Source organism: Petaurus breviceps, unplaced genomic scaffold, assembly GCF_028583685.1.
Source record: "Petaurus breviceps papuanus isolate PSGF00001 unplaced genomic scaffold, PetGlider_PUasm1.0 183, whole genome shotgun sequence".
Taxonomy (NCBI): Eukaryota; Metazoa; Chordata; class Mammalia; order Diprotodontia; family Petauridae; genus Petaurus; species Petaurus breviceps.
The window spans coordinates 23,109,600-23,119,740 of NW_027185791.1; the positions used below are offsets into that span (position 1 = coordinate 23,109,600).

A 10,141-nucleotide genomic window follows, 5' to 3' on the forward strand; every position below is an offset into this window, starting at 1 on the left:
TTCTTTTTTTTCATTATTTTGGTCTCTATTAATTTGTTTGTTGGCTTTTAATTTACAGGATTCAATTCCAAAATTTCTTGAGTTTCAAATTTTACCCCCTCCTTTCCTCCCCCCCCCATGGAGGCATACAATCAAATGTAGGATCTACAAATAGTTTCACATTAGACATTAGTCAGGTCATAAAGAAGGATTGTATCAGATGGAATGAACAATGGGAAAGAGGAAACAAAACCAAACAAGAAAAAGACAGAGAGCAGGTACTTTCCTTCAATCTGTATTCAGACTCTCTTCTTTCTAGTTCTTTCTCTGAATGTAGACATTTCTCTCAATCCTGAGTTCTTTGACGTTGACATAATTCTGCATTTCTGAGAAGAGTCCAGTCTATCAAAGCTGGTCATCACATTTACGTAGTGTCTGTAATTGTGTACAAATTTCTCCTGATTCTGCTCTTCTCACTCATCATCAGTTTGTATAAGCCTCTCCAGATAAACATGAACGTGATTGAACATTCTTGAACTGCTGAGTCAAACTGCACTTAGTATCTTCTACCAGCCTCTACTCAACCAGAGAAATGTACATCATCATAACATCAGCAAAAAAGGAACACTTTTATTTCATCTTTACCTGGATGTATTTCCTGATTTTTTTTCTTGTTCCATTGTTACAGCTAGGATTTTACATACATTGTTAAATAATGCTGGTAGGAATGGGCATCTTTAGTTGGGGATTTTTGATTTGTCATTGTTCATTTATTTTATTATATGGTAAATTCATTAAATTGTTTTCTCCCTTTTTTGTTAATCAAAGTATCACAAGATATAAAATTTGCCCTCAGTATTAATTTTACTACATCTTATAAATTTGGTATTTTGGTTCATTATTGTCATTTTCTTTGATAAAATTTTCTTTTGTTCCTGTAATTTATTCTTTGACTCACCAGTACTTTAGAATTGCATGACTTATTCTCCATTCATTTTTTATATTCTTAATTGGGGGTCCTTTTAAACATATTTTAAAATGAATGTAAATATGTATTTTAAAACAAATCTATTCTGAGCAGCTAGGTGGCACAGGGGAGAGAGTGCCAGGCCTGAAATTAGGAAAATTCATCTTCCCGAGTTCAAGTCTGGCCTCAAACACCTTGTGTGCAGCCCTGGGTAAGCCACTCAACCACGTTTGCCTCAGTTTACTCATTTATAAAAATGAGCTACAGCAGAAAATAGCACACCACTCCAGTATCTTTGTCAAGAAAATTCCAAATGGGGTCAAGAAGAGTCAGGCATGATTGAATCAATTGAGCAACAATTTAAAAAATATTGCATTATTAGTAGTAAAATGTTTGTTTAGTATTTCTCCTTTACTATGCTTTTTGTGGGATCTTTCCTGCAATATACTACTTTTTTTTTTTGTAAAGGTGCTGTATACATCTGAGTGGATGGATTTTTTTTTTCTATTCTTGTTCAACAGTTACCCAAGATCTATAAATTATAATTTTTCTGAATTTCTATGAGGTCCTTATTTCTTCTTTACTGATCTTTGGTTCATTTGTCTAGGTCTGAGTAGGGGCGTTTAAAGTTTTCTTGTTTATTTCTCTATTAACTTTTCCTTTGTGTTAAGATGTTATGCTATTTTGTGCAGATATATTAATGTTGATATTGTTTTGTTATCTATGGTTCCTTTAAGGATAATGTAGTTATGTTGTTCATCTCACTTTATCATCTTTTTGTATACTTTTAACCTTATCCAAAATCATGATGATTTCTCCTGATTATTTTAAAATTTACCTGAACCATAATAAAATTTACCCTGATACCTCATTTTAACTCTATTTTAATCTTTGTGTTTCAGGCATATTTCTTGCAAAAAACATATTGTTGAGCCTTTGCCTCCCATCCAGCCCCCCTCCCTTTTCCACTGGGTGGCCACTGCCACCGCCACCTCTGCCATGATGAGTTTCCTTAAGAGTTTCCCTCCACCCAGCCCAGAAGATGGGCTTCAGCAGCAGCAGCCCGAAAGCGAAGCAGTGCTGGACAGCAAGGGATTGGGCACCGGCACCCTCTACATCACTGAGAGTTAGATGGATCTGGAATAGGATTTTCATTGGACTATCCCACCATTAGTTTACATGCTGTCTCCAGGGACCTGAATGCATATGCGCAAGAGCACCTATATGTTATGGTCAATGCTCGATTTGGAGACGAAGAACAAAAAGAACTAAAAGAAACTTCAATGGAAGAAGGGGAAGAAGATGAGGACAGTGATGAAGATACTGAACCAATTGCTGAGTTCAGATTGGAACCAAGTGATAAGTCAGCATTGGAAGCATTGTTTGAGCAAAGTATGAATGTCAAACTTTACATCCAGATCCTGAGGATGAAGATTCAGATGATTATGATGGAGAAGAATATGATGTGGAAGTACATGAACAAGGACAGGGGGATATTCCTACATTTTACACCTATGAAGAAGGATTGTCTCATTTAACTGCAGAAGGACAAGCCACTATGGAGTGAATGGAAGGAACGCTTGCTCAGTCTGTGAGCAGCCAATATAACATGGCTGGAGTAAGAACAGAAGACTCAATTAGGGATTATGAAGATGGGATGGAGATAGATACCACACCAACTGTTGCTGGACAGTTTGAGGATGCAGATGTTGATCATTGAAGATTACTTATGCCAAAATTAGAAGTTCTGGAGGAGGGATTCGGAGGCCCTGGAACTGTGCTGATGATTTGTGTGGACCTCTCCGATCTTCTTTGTGGCTCTGTGTTTATTTTTATGTTGATGATTCGTGCTGAGTTCTCAGTTTTCCCATTTTTAAAACATTTTTATTTAATGTTTTGAATTCCAAATTCTATCCTTTCCCTCCTCCATCCCTAAGATGGTAAGTAATCAGACATAGGTTATACTGTGCAATTATGTCAAACATTTCAATATTAGTCATTTTATACAAGAAAACTTGAATAAAAGAGAAAGAAAATGAAAAAAAGAAAAAAAATATTGTTGACCTATACTTATGAATCCATTTTGCTAAATTCTGTTTTATTCTTGACTTCAGCTTATTCATATTTATAGTCATGATTTGGAATTGTGCCTGCATTAAATCCTCTTATTTCCCTCTTTGTTTTTCTCTTCTTGCTTCCACTTGTCTCTTTCAATATAAGAAGATGGTTGTAGAAGAGAGGGAGTTTGCCTCACATGTGATATTTTATGTCAAAATCTTATGAAATATTTTGCTTTTCTTTCTACTGCAGGTGTTCTCTTCTTTGCCCTTGTACTGCCTCTGACCCCAGTTTTTTTTAACCTGTTTCTTTTTTTCTGATCCTTTTCTTTCCTATTCCTTCCTCCAAGATTTGTTAGTTTTTCTTATGATTATTCTCTTCCTATTTTCTTCCATATATTAGATCTTTCTTCTACACCTGCAATGTCCCTGCCTTCTTCTATTCCTGTTTTGAGTTTAATGTATGTCTATGATAAAAAATATCCTTGTTGTTGGTTAGGGGGGATACACACACACACACATATTTGTATGTATGTATGAATGAATATATATTGTACAATAATGATTCCTTCCATTTTTCTTCTTTCTTCCCAAATGCAATTTCGCCTTTCCTCCCCTCTTGCTATTATTACTTCCAAGCTCATTAAAAAGGAACAAAATCCCCACAGACTCTCTGTCATTTTTATCTTTCACTATGATTCCTAAAGATATTAGGATTCTAGAAGAAAATCGTTTTTTGTTTCCCATTAACATATACAGAATTCATTCCCACATATTCTCTTTTAAGTAAACATATGTACCTTTCTACATTTATCTTAATGTCTACATTTCTGTTTCAACATGTTTACTCAATTTTGGGATTTTCATCAGGAGTGCTTAGAAATCTACCCATTCCATTAAAGGTCCATTTTTTCAACTATAGAATTTTTCTTAATTTTCTTTTCTGAAAAAAAAATATATCCTTGGTTGTAAAATCTTTATTTCCTGCCTTTTGGAGTATCATATTCAGATTCTTCCCTTCCTCTAAAATGGTAGCTACTATGTTTTGTGTAATCACTATTATGGCTTCTTGCTACTTAAATTCCTTCTTTTGGCTGCATAGAACATTTTTTTTTATATTGAGGCCAAAATGCAAACTCAGGGTACTTAGCTCTAAATTCAGTATTTTTTTTTCAAGTAGGCTAATTTTTCTCTCAGAAGGTTTTATTGCTAAGGTCTTAGCATCCTGAAATTAACAAATGAATTGCTTAGAAAGAAAGTGTTTTTTGGAAACTTCACTTTATGGATTCTAATCATCTCTTTGTTTTACCATAAAAGCATGAGACCATGATTAAAATTAAATATGTTTTTATACACTTCAGATGTATAGCATAATAAAAACTATTGCTTAGAAATACCAGAAGTAGTCTATTTCATAATGCTTTTTGGTGTCTTCATTCATCTACAAGACAGATGTTAAAATTCCATTGTGCCAATGGAAATTTTACTAATGAAAATCATTTTTAAAATATGGTAGAATATTTTACATTATCCACATGGCAAAAGGAAACATTTTCTCAGTACTAATAACTGGTTGCCACAACTAACTATTCTTTATTACGTCTTCCATCCTAACTATCAAACTTTTTCAAAAAAAGTTGCTTGATACTCACATAGATGAACAGTAGGAAGCATTTTTCTTTTTATATATTAAACCTGTTTTGGAGTTAGGGAATAACAACAAAAAAATGCTATAAAAGTGGTGAAATTGATATAAACAAAATTTATTTACTAGAAGAAAATTGCTCCTGGGCAATTACCTTGTATGCTAAGTTTCGACACAGAGGGAATTTTTTACAATTATAACCCCCTGCTGACAAATCCTTAACTAGAGTAGTGACAGCAGATGCTACTAAAATACTGTTTTATCTTTGAGTTTAATAGTATAACTTAAACTAAATAATTATGACCAGTTAAAAGCACAGCCCCAATGTGAACTGACTACCCATATGAGGAAGCATATTGTCTGAAAAGAATATAAAAGTAATTGGAATTTTATGTGTAAAACATAGCTGTGCCAATGCATTCATGCAAAGTCTGTGTGACTTGTTACTCCTGCTGTGAAGATTATTTTCTTGCCCTGATGTGGCCTAGAGATGAAGAACTTTGCCAAACTCCTATTAAGATGACTTCATGGAAAAGATTGATAGTGGGAAGAAAGATAATTAGTCTTTGAGATAGAGTCTATTAATTTAAAAGACATATGATAATGTCCAATTTAGTTTCCCTCACCATACCAGCCCATGTTAACTGATTTAAGAGAGAACACTGAATTGGGTCAAAGGAAATAGTTTTGTGACTAAACAATTGTGGATTAATGATTTAATATAGCTATGCTGCTATTTCCTCACCTGCAAAATTGGGAAAATTTCTGTTTTTTTTTTACTCTGCAATATTGTCATGAAAATTTTAAATGATAATGGATATGAAAAATCTCAGAAAAAGTATAAACCACAAAAACAGTTTTTTGCATACTTTACTCCAGAATGAAATTATAATAGAGATGCAGGGTTGTTTCATTATTAGGAAAACTATAAGCAACATTAGATCAAATTAAACAATAAAATCACATGATTAATTAGTAGATGTTGGGAGAAAAGATCATTTTTTACAACAATATGACAAAGTATTACAGACTTGTGTAAAAAAAGTTTAAGAAAACATACAAAATCAATGGATCTTTCCTTAATATGGCAAAGGGTATCATTCAAAAATTATGAGCTAGAATGGGCAAATACTGGAGATCAATGGTTGATAGATGAAGATGATGGTGACTATGAGTTAAGAAGCATTTAGAGAGAGTATCTAGTAAGTATTTATTATATGTCAGGTAATAAGAGATAAAAATAAAAGTAATAGAGACATTCTCTAATGTCAAGGAGCATAAATCAAAATGGAGGAAGATAGCCCTTAAAGGAGATAGGGAAGCATAGCTCTCATCTGAGTTGGGATGAGATGGGGAGTGGGGAAGTTGAGCTCTTCATGCTTGGATTCTCTGGGGAAAAACTTAAAAATCTGGTAGGCAAGAGATGACGATGTTGGTGAGAGTGTAATATGAAGATGGTTTGAAAGTCTGAGTCCTGGAAAGATAAGACAATAGCTTAGTTATTATAGCCAAGAATCCCAGGGCAGAGCCCAAGATTCTGAAGAAATGACACCCAATTATGCTATATGAATGTAATGGAATTTTATTGTTCCTTAGAAATGAGAAAAGGACAAAGGGGGAGGGAATAAGCCTTTGCACAGCTCCTACACTGTGCCGGGAGCTATAGTCAGTAGTGTTTGCAATCATTGTTTCATTTGTCCTCACAAGAAACCTGCAAGGCATGCTATTATTATCCTTCTTTTCTAGTTGAGGAAATTCATGCAAACAGAGGTTAAATGTCTTGCCGCGGATCATACAGGAGAAGTCTGAAGCCATATTTGAACTCACATCTTTGAATTTCAGGCCCAATATTCTATCCACTGCATCACCTAACTGCCTATAGCAAGAGGTGAGCAAAAACTGGAAAGGCCTATATAAAATGATGTTGAGTGAAATGAAGACAAGTAAAGGAAGAAAATTGAAACGTTTTGAATATTGCATTCAATGTAATGACTCATCGTAACTTCAGAAAACTGATGATGAACCATGATTCTCTCCTTTTGGCAGAGAAGAAATGGACTAAAAGTAAAGAATGGTATGTATATTTTCAGGCACCACTGAATATGTCCTTTACTCCACGATCTTGGCTCTACCCTTGTGAGTACAAAAGATAATTTTCAAAATGAAATGGATATTAAAAGTGACAGACATGGAGCCCATAATGGAGAGATGAAGTGAATTAACCAAGGTCACACAGATATTAAATGTAAGAACCGGAATTTTAGCCGAATTTCTTTGTCTTGAAATTCAATGAAGTATACAAATCCTTTATATTTTCTTTTAATAGAGAGAAACAGGCAACCAGGTTCCTTTGTACACAAGAATGAGACCATGAGATATAGAATATGCCTATATAAGGGCAATGTGTTTTATACAGATAAACATGGCTTTTTGATGCTCAATTTATGCAGAGATTTAGTATTTTGACATAAAATGAAAACCATTCCAAAAGACAAATTCCTCCCTCATTTGCTTTCCTACAGTAAAAATATATATATAGATCAAAACCTTATCTAAAAATTCAATTTCAATGAAATATATGTTGTCAGTGGTTCAGTAACTAAGCTAGTCAGTAACTGGTCCAGTATTTATTGTTTCTTAGAGTATGACATAAAAGAAAAAAACTATGAATCAGTATTATACTGTGTGTGTGTGTTTGTGTGTGTGTGTGTGTGTGTGTGTGTGTAAGTGAAGAAAGAGTATGCCAGAGGTGTGATGGTAAAGTTCAAACCTCAGTACAATTAAAATACCGTAATGTCATGGAGGTAGCTGTCATTTTTATGCCAGGGGTAGCCATTGGGTCGATCTTTAGGAAAGAGAAAGTAACTGTAAGTCTTTTACAGTTTCAAGTAAGTTTGCTTAGGAGCAAAGAATGTGTCATGGACAAGTCGCTCCCGTTTCTCCTCTGAGCTGACTCATTCTAAGACTTGATTTCTCAATTCATGGGTCATTCCTCTGCTAGCCTGGGTCAAGTAGATCCCTTGACTGCTGATGCTACTGACTCCAGGGACCAGTGGGATTTCTGATAGCTTTGCTGGACCAATGGGTTTCTCTGGTCACTTGGGCACTCCCCTTTCAGCATACCCATTTACTTAAGATCAAGTAAGAGTAAGTTTAAATGTGAAGGGAATCTGGCGCCAAAGGCAACCCCACTAGCTGGTTTCACTCATGCTACCTCTCCACGGGAAGGATGCTGCTAGAATGTTAGCTGCTAATGTTGTATAAGTGAGAGGGAGACTGTGGAATGTTGGTAGACCTCTTGCAGCTGGCTCTGGACGGTTAGCTATGTGCTGGTAAGGAGACTCTGGAGGGTGATTCCCAGACCCTGCCTTTTCTGCCTTCTTTGGCTTCATTGAGTGAATCCTTCACTACTGTAATCTGGTGAGAGACTTATGAGAGGCTGAATGACGCCTGAAAAACCAGCCTCAGTCTGTGACCTTCCTATTTGTTCTTCCATTGTAGGTAAAGGAAGTATGATCTCTAACATTGGGGGTCTCAAAGGTCAGGACAGAAAGCCACAGGAATCTAGGCGTCAGAATCACAGAACAACTTTAATATTTTAAGAAACAAAAAACAATAATTTTTTTTGAAAGGGGTGATTAAAGCTGACTCTTCAACGTCCCAGCCTAGTGGAAGGATTCACCAAGTACTCAAACTATATTCCGGCAATGAACTCGGTGGGACCAATGTTATGTAGGAACTGAGATAAGTATTTAGGTTACTTTCCCAGAGACCAAAGTTGTATAGGGGTGAATAAGCACTGGAGATTTGGGGCAAAATGTGATTATTTTGCTATAGCCTTGATATAAGGATCTATTTATAAAAGGCAGTTGATATTGAATGAATAAATAGAACTTAGACTTTAGTTACAGGCAGATCATTCACAGTTATTCCCTATAACCTAAAGGGGAAACATATCTTGCCTGGCTTTGGGAGAGAGCCAGAACATAGTTACACACAAAAGAAGCAAAGGTGCCATGCTGGCATGAGTACATGGTACCCAAATGTGAGACAGGGCATCTGCTGCCCCTCCTTATACCCCAAAGCTCACTGGGAAGGAAAAGCATGAAAAGAGTCCAAGGGTTGGGGAGTGCCCCTTTAGCGTATGTATAAAAGAAGGCCTTTCTCAATAATCAATTAGAAGACATTTTGTCAGCAAATACTATAAAATTCTGAGTGAACATAGGCAAGAAGCAACAGTCAGAGGGTAAACCATAAGGCAGGATGAGTCAGAACATGCCCTGATACCTGGGCCCTCTCACTTTGTGGTCATTTTCATTCTATCTTCAGGGTTAATGTGTGCCTCCAAGGCTTACCTAAAGAACACCACTCCCCAGCCAAACTTCACCCATTTTTATTAGGAAAAATCTATTCTAGTTCCTTCAAATGTACTTTTACCATGACCAAGAAGAATGTTATTAAAATTTTTATAAGATTTTAGGATGACAAGGCATGAAAATGAAATCCTTAAAGAAATAATAATAATAGCTCACATTTATATAACACTTTTAATGTTTGCATGTGGTATTTTATCCCTACAACTGTCATCCCCTCCCTATGTACTTGATATTTTTCTGATTTTATAGATGACCCAGGCTCACACAACTAGTAAAGGTATGAAGTAAAATTTGAACTTTGGTCTTCCTAACTCCAGTGACTTCTCTTTATTATAGGATTGGGTGTCTCAGAGTGGATTCAGGGGAGAACATAACAATCCATTTTGGGTTATAGTTGCTTTTATTATATATGTAAATATACATATATATATATATATATATATATAGATAGAGAGAGAGAGAGAGAGTCTGTGTGTGTGTCTGTTGTGTGCATGTGTGTGTGCATGTGCACATGTGTGTGCATGTGTGTCTGTGTGTGTACATGGGTGTGTATGTGTGTGTGAGATACTGAATGTAGTGATGATGCAGTGAGAGATGGTTCTCTGGAAATGGAATCTGTATACTGTGCTCGATTATTTGTGCAGTGGCTAACAAAGACCCTAAATTCTGGCACCAGTTAGAACCTCTGGAGAAGAGAAACTTGGCTGTCATATGTTAGATCCTTGTCCAGCCTCATTAGAGGACAAGGGAACAAAACCAGGATGCTAAGGAGAATAGGAGCAGTGGGCAAATCTGTTTCTCTCTCCATGAAAAAAGAAAGAGCAAAAAGGAATATTTAACTGGGCTGAGGCTCATTTGCCCCTAGAGCTATTCCCTGTTTCCTCCCTTTTTTTCCTTCTTTCTCCCCTTCTCCCTTTTCTCCCTCTCTTCCCCTTCCCTTCCTTCTCTTCCTCTTCCCTCTTTCCTTATTTTATACATATTTCTTTCCCAATTTATTTCCCTGCCTCCATCTTTCCAGCTTCTTTCCTTTCTTCCCTCTCTCCATTATCCCTCCTTCCCTCTTTCTCTGACTTCCTTCCTTCCTTCCTTCCTTCCTTCCTTCCTTCCTTCCTTCCTT

At 36.0% G+C, this 10,141-nt stretch overlaps 1 pseudogene; it reads left to right on the plus strand.

Annotated features, from left to right (window-relative positions):
- Positions 1-1,894: 1,894 nt before the first annotated feature.
- Positions 1,895-2,718, plus strand: LOC138161007 (methylosome subunit pICln pseudogene; annotated as a pseudogene).
- Positions 2,719-10,141: the final 7,423 nt, after the last annotated feature.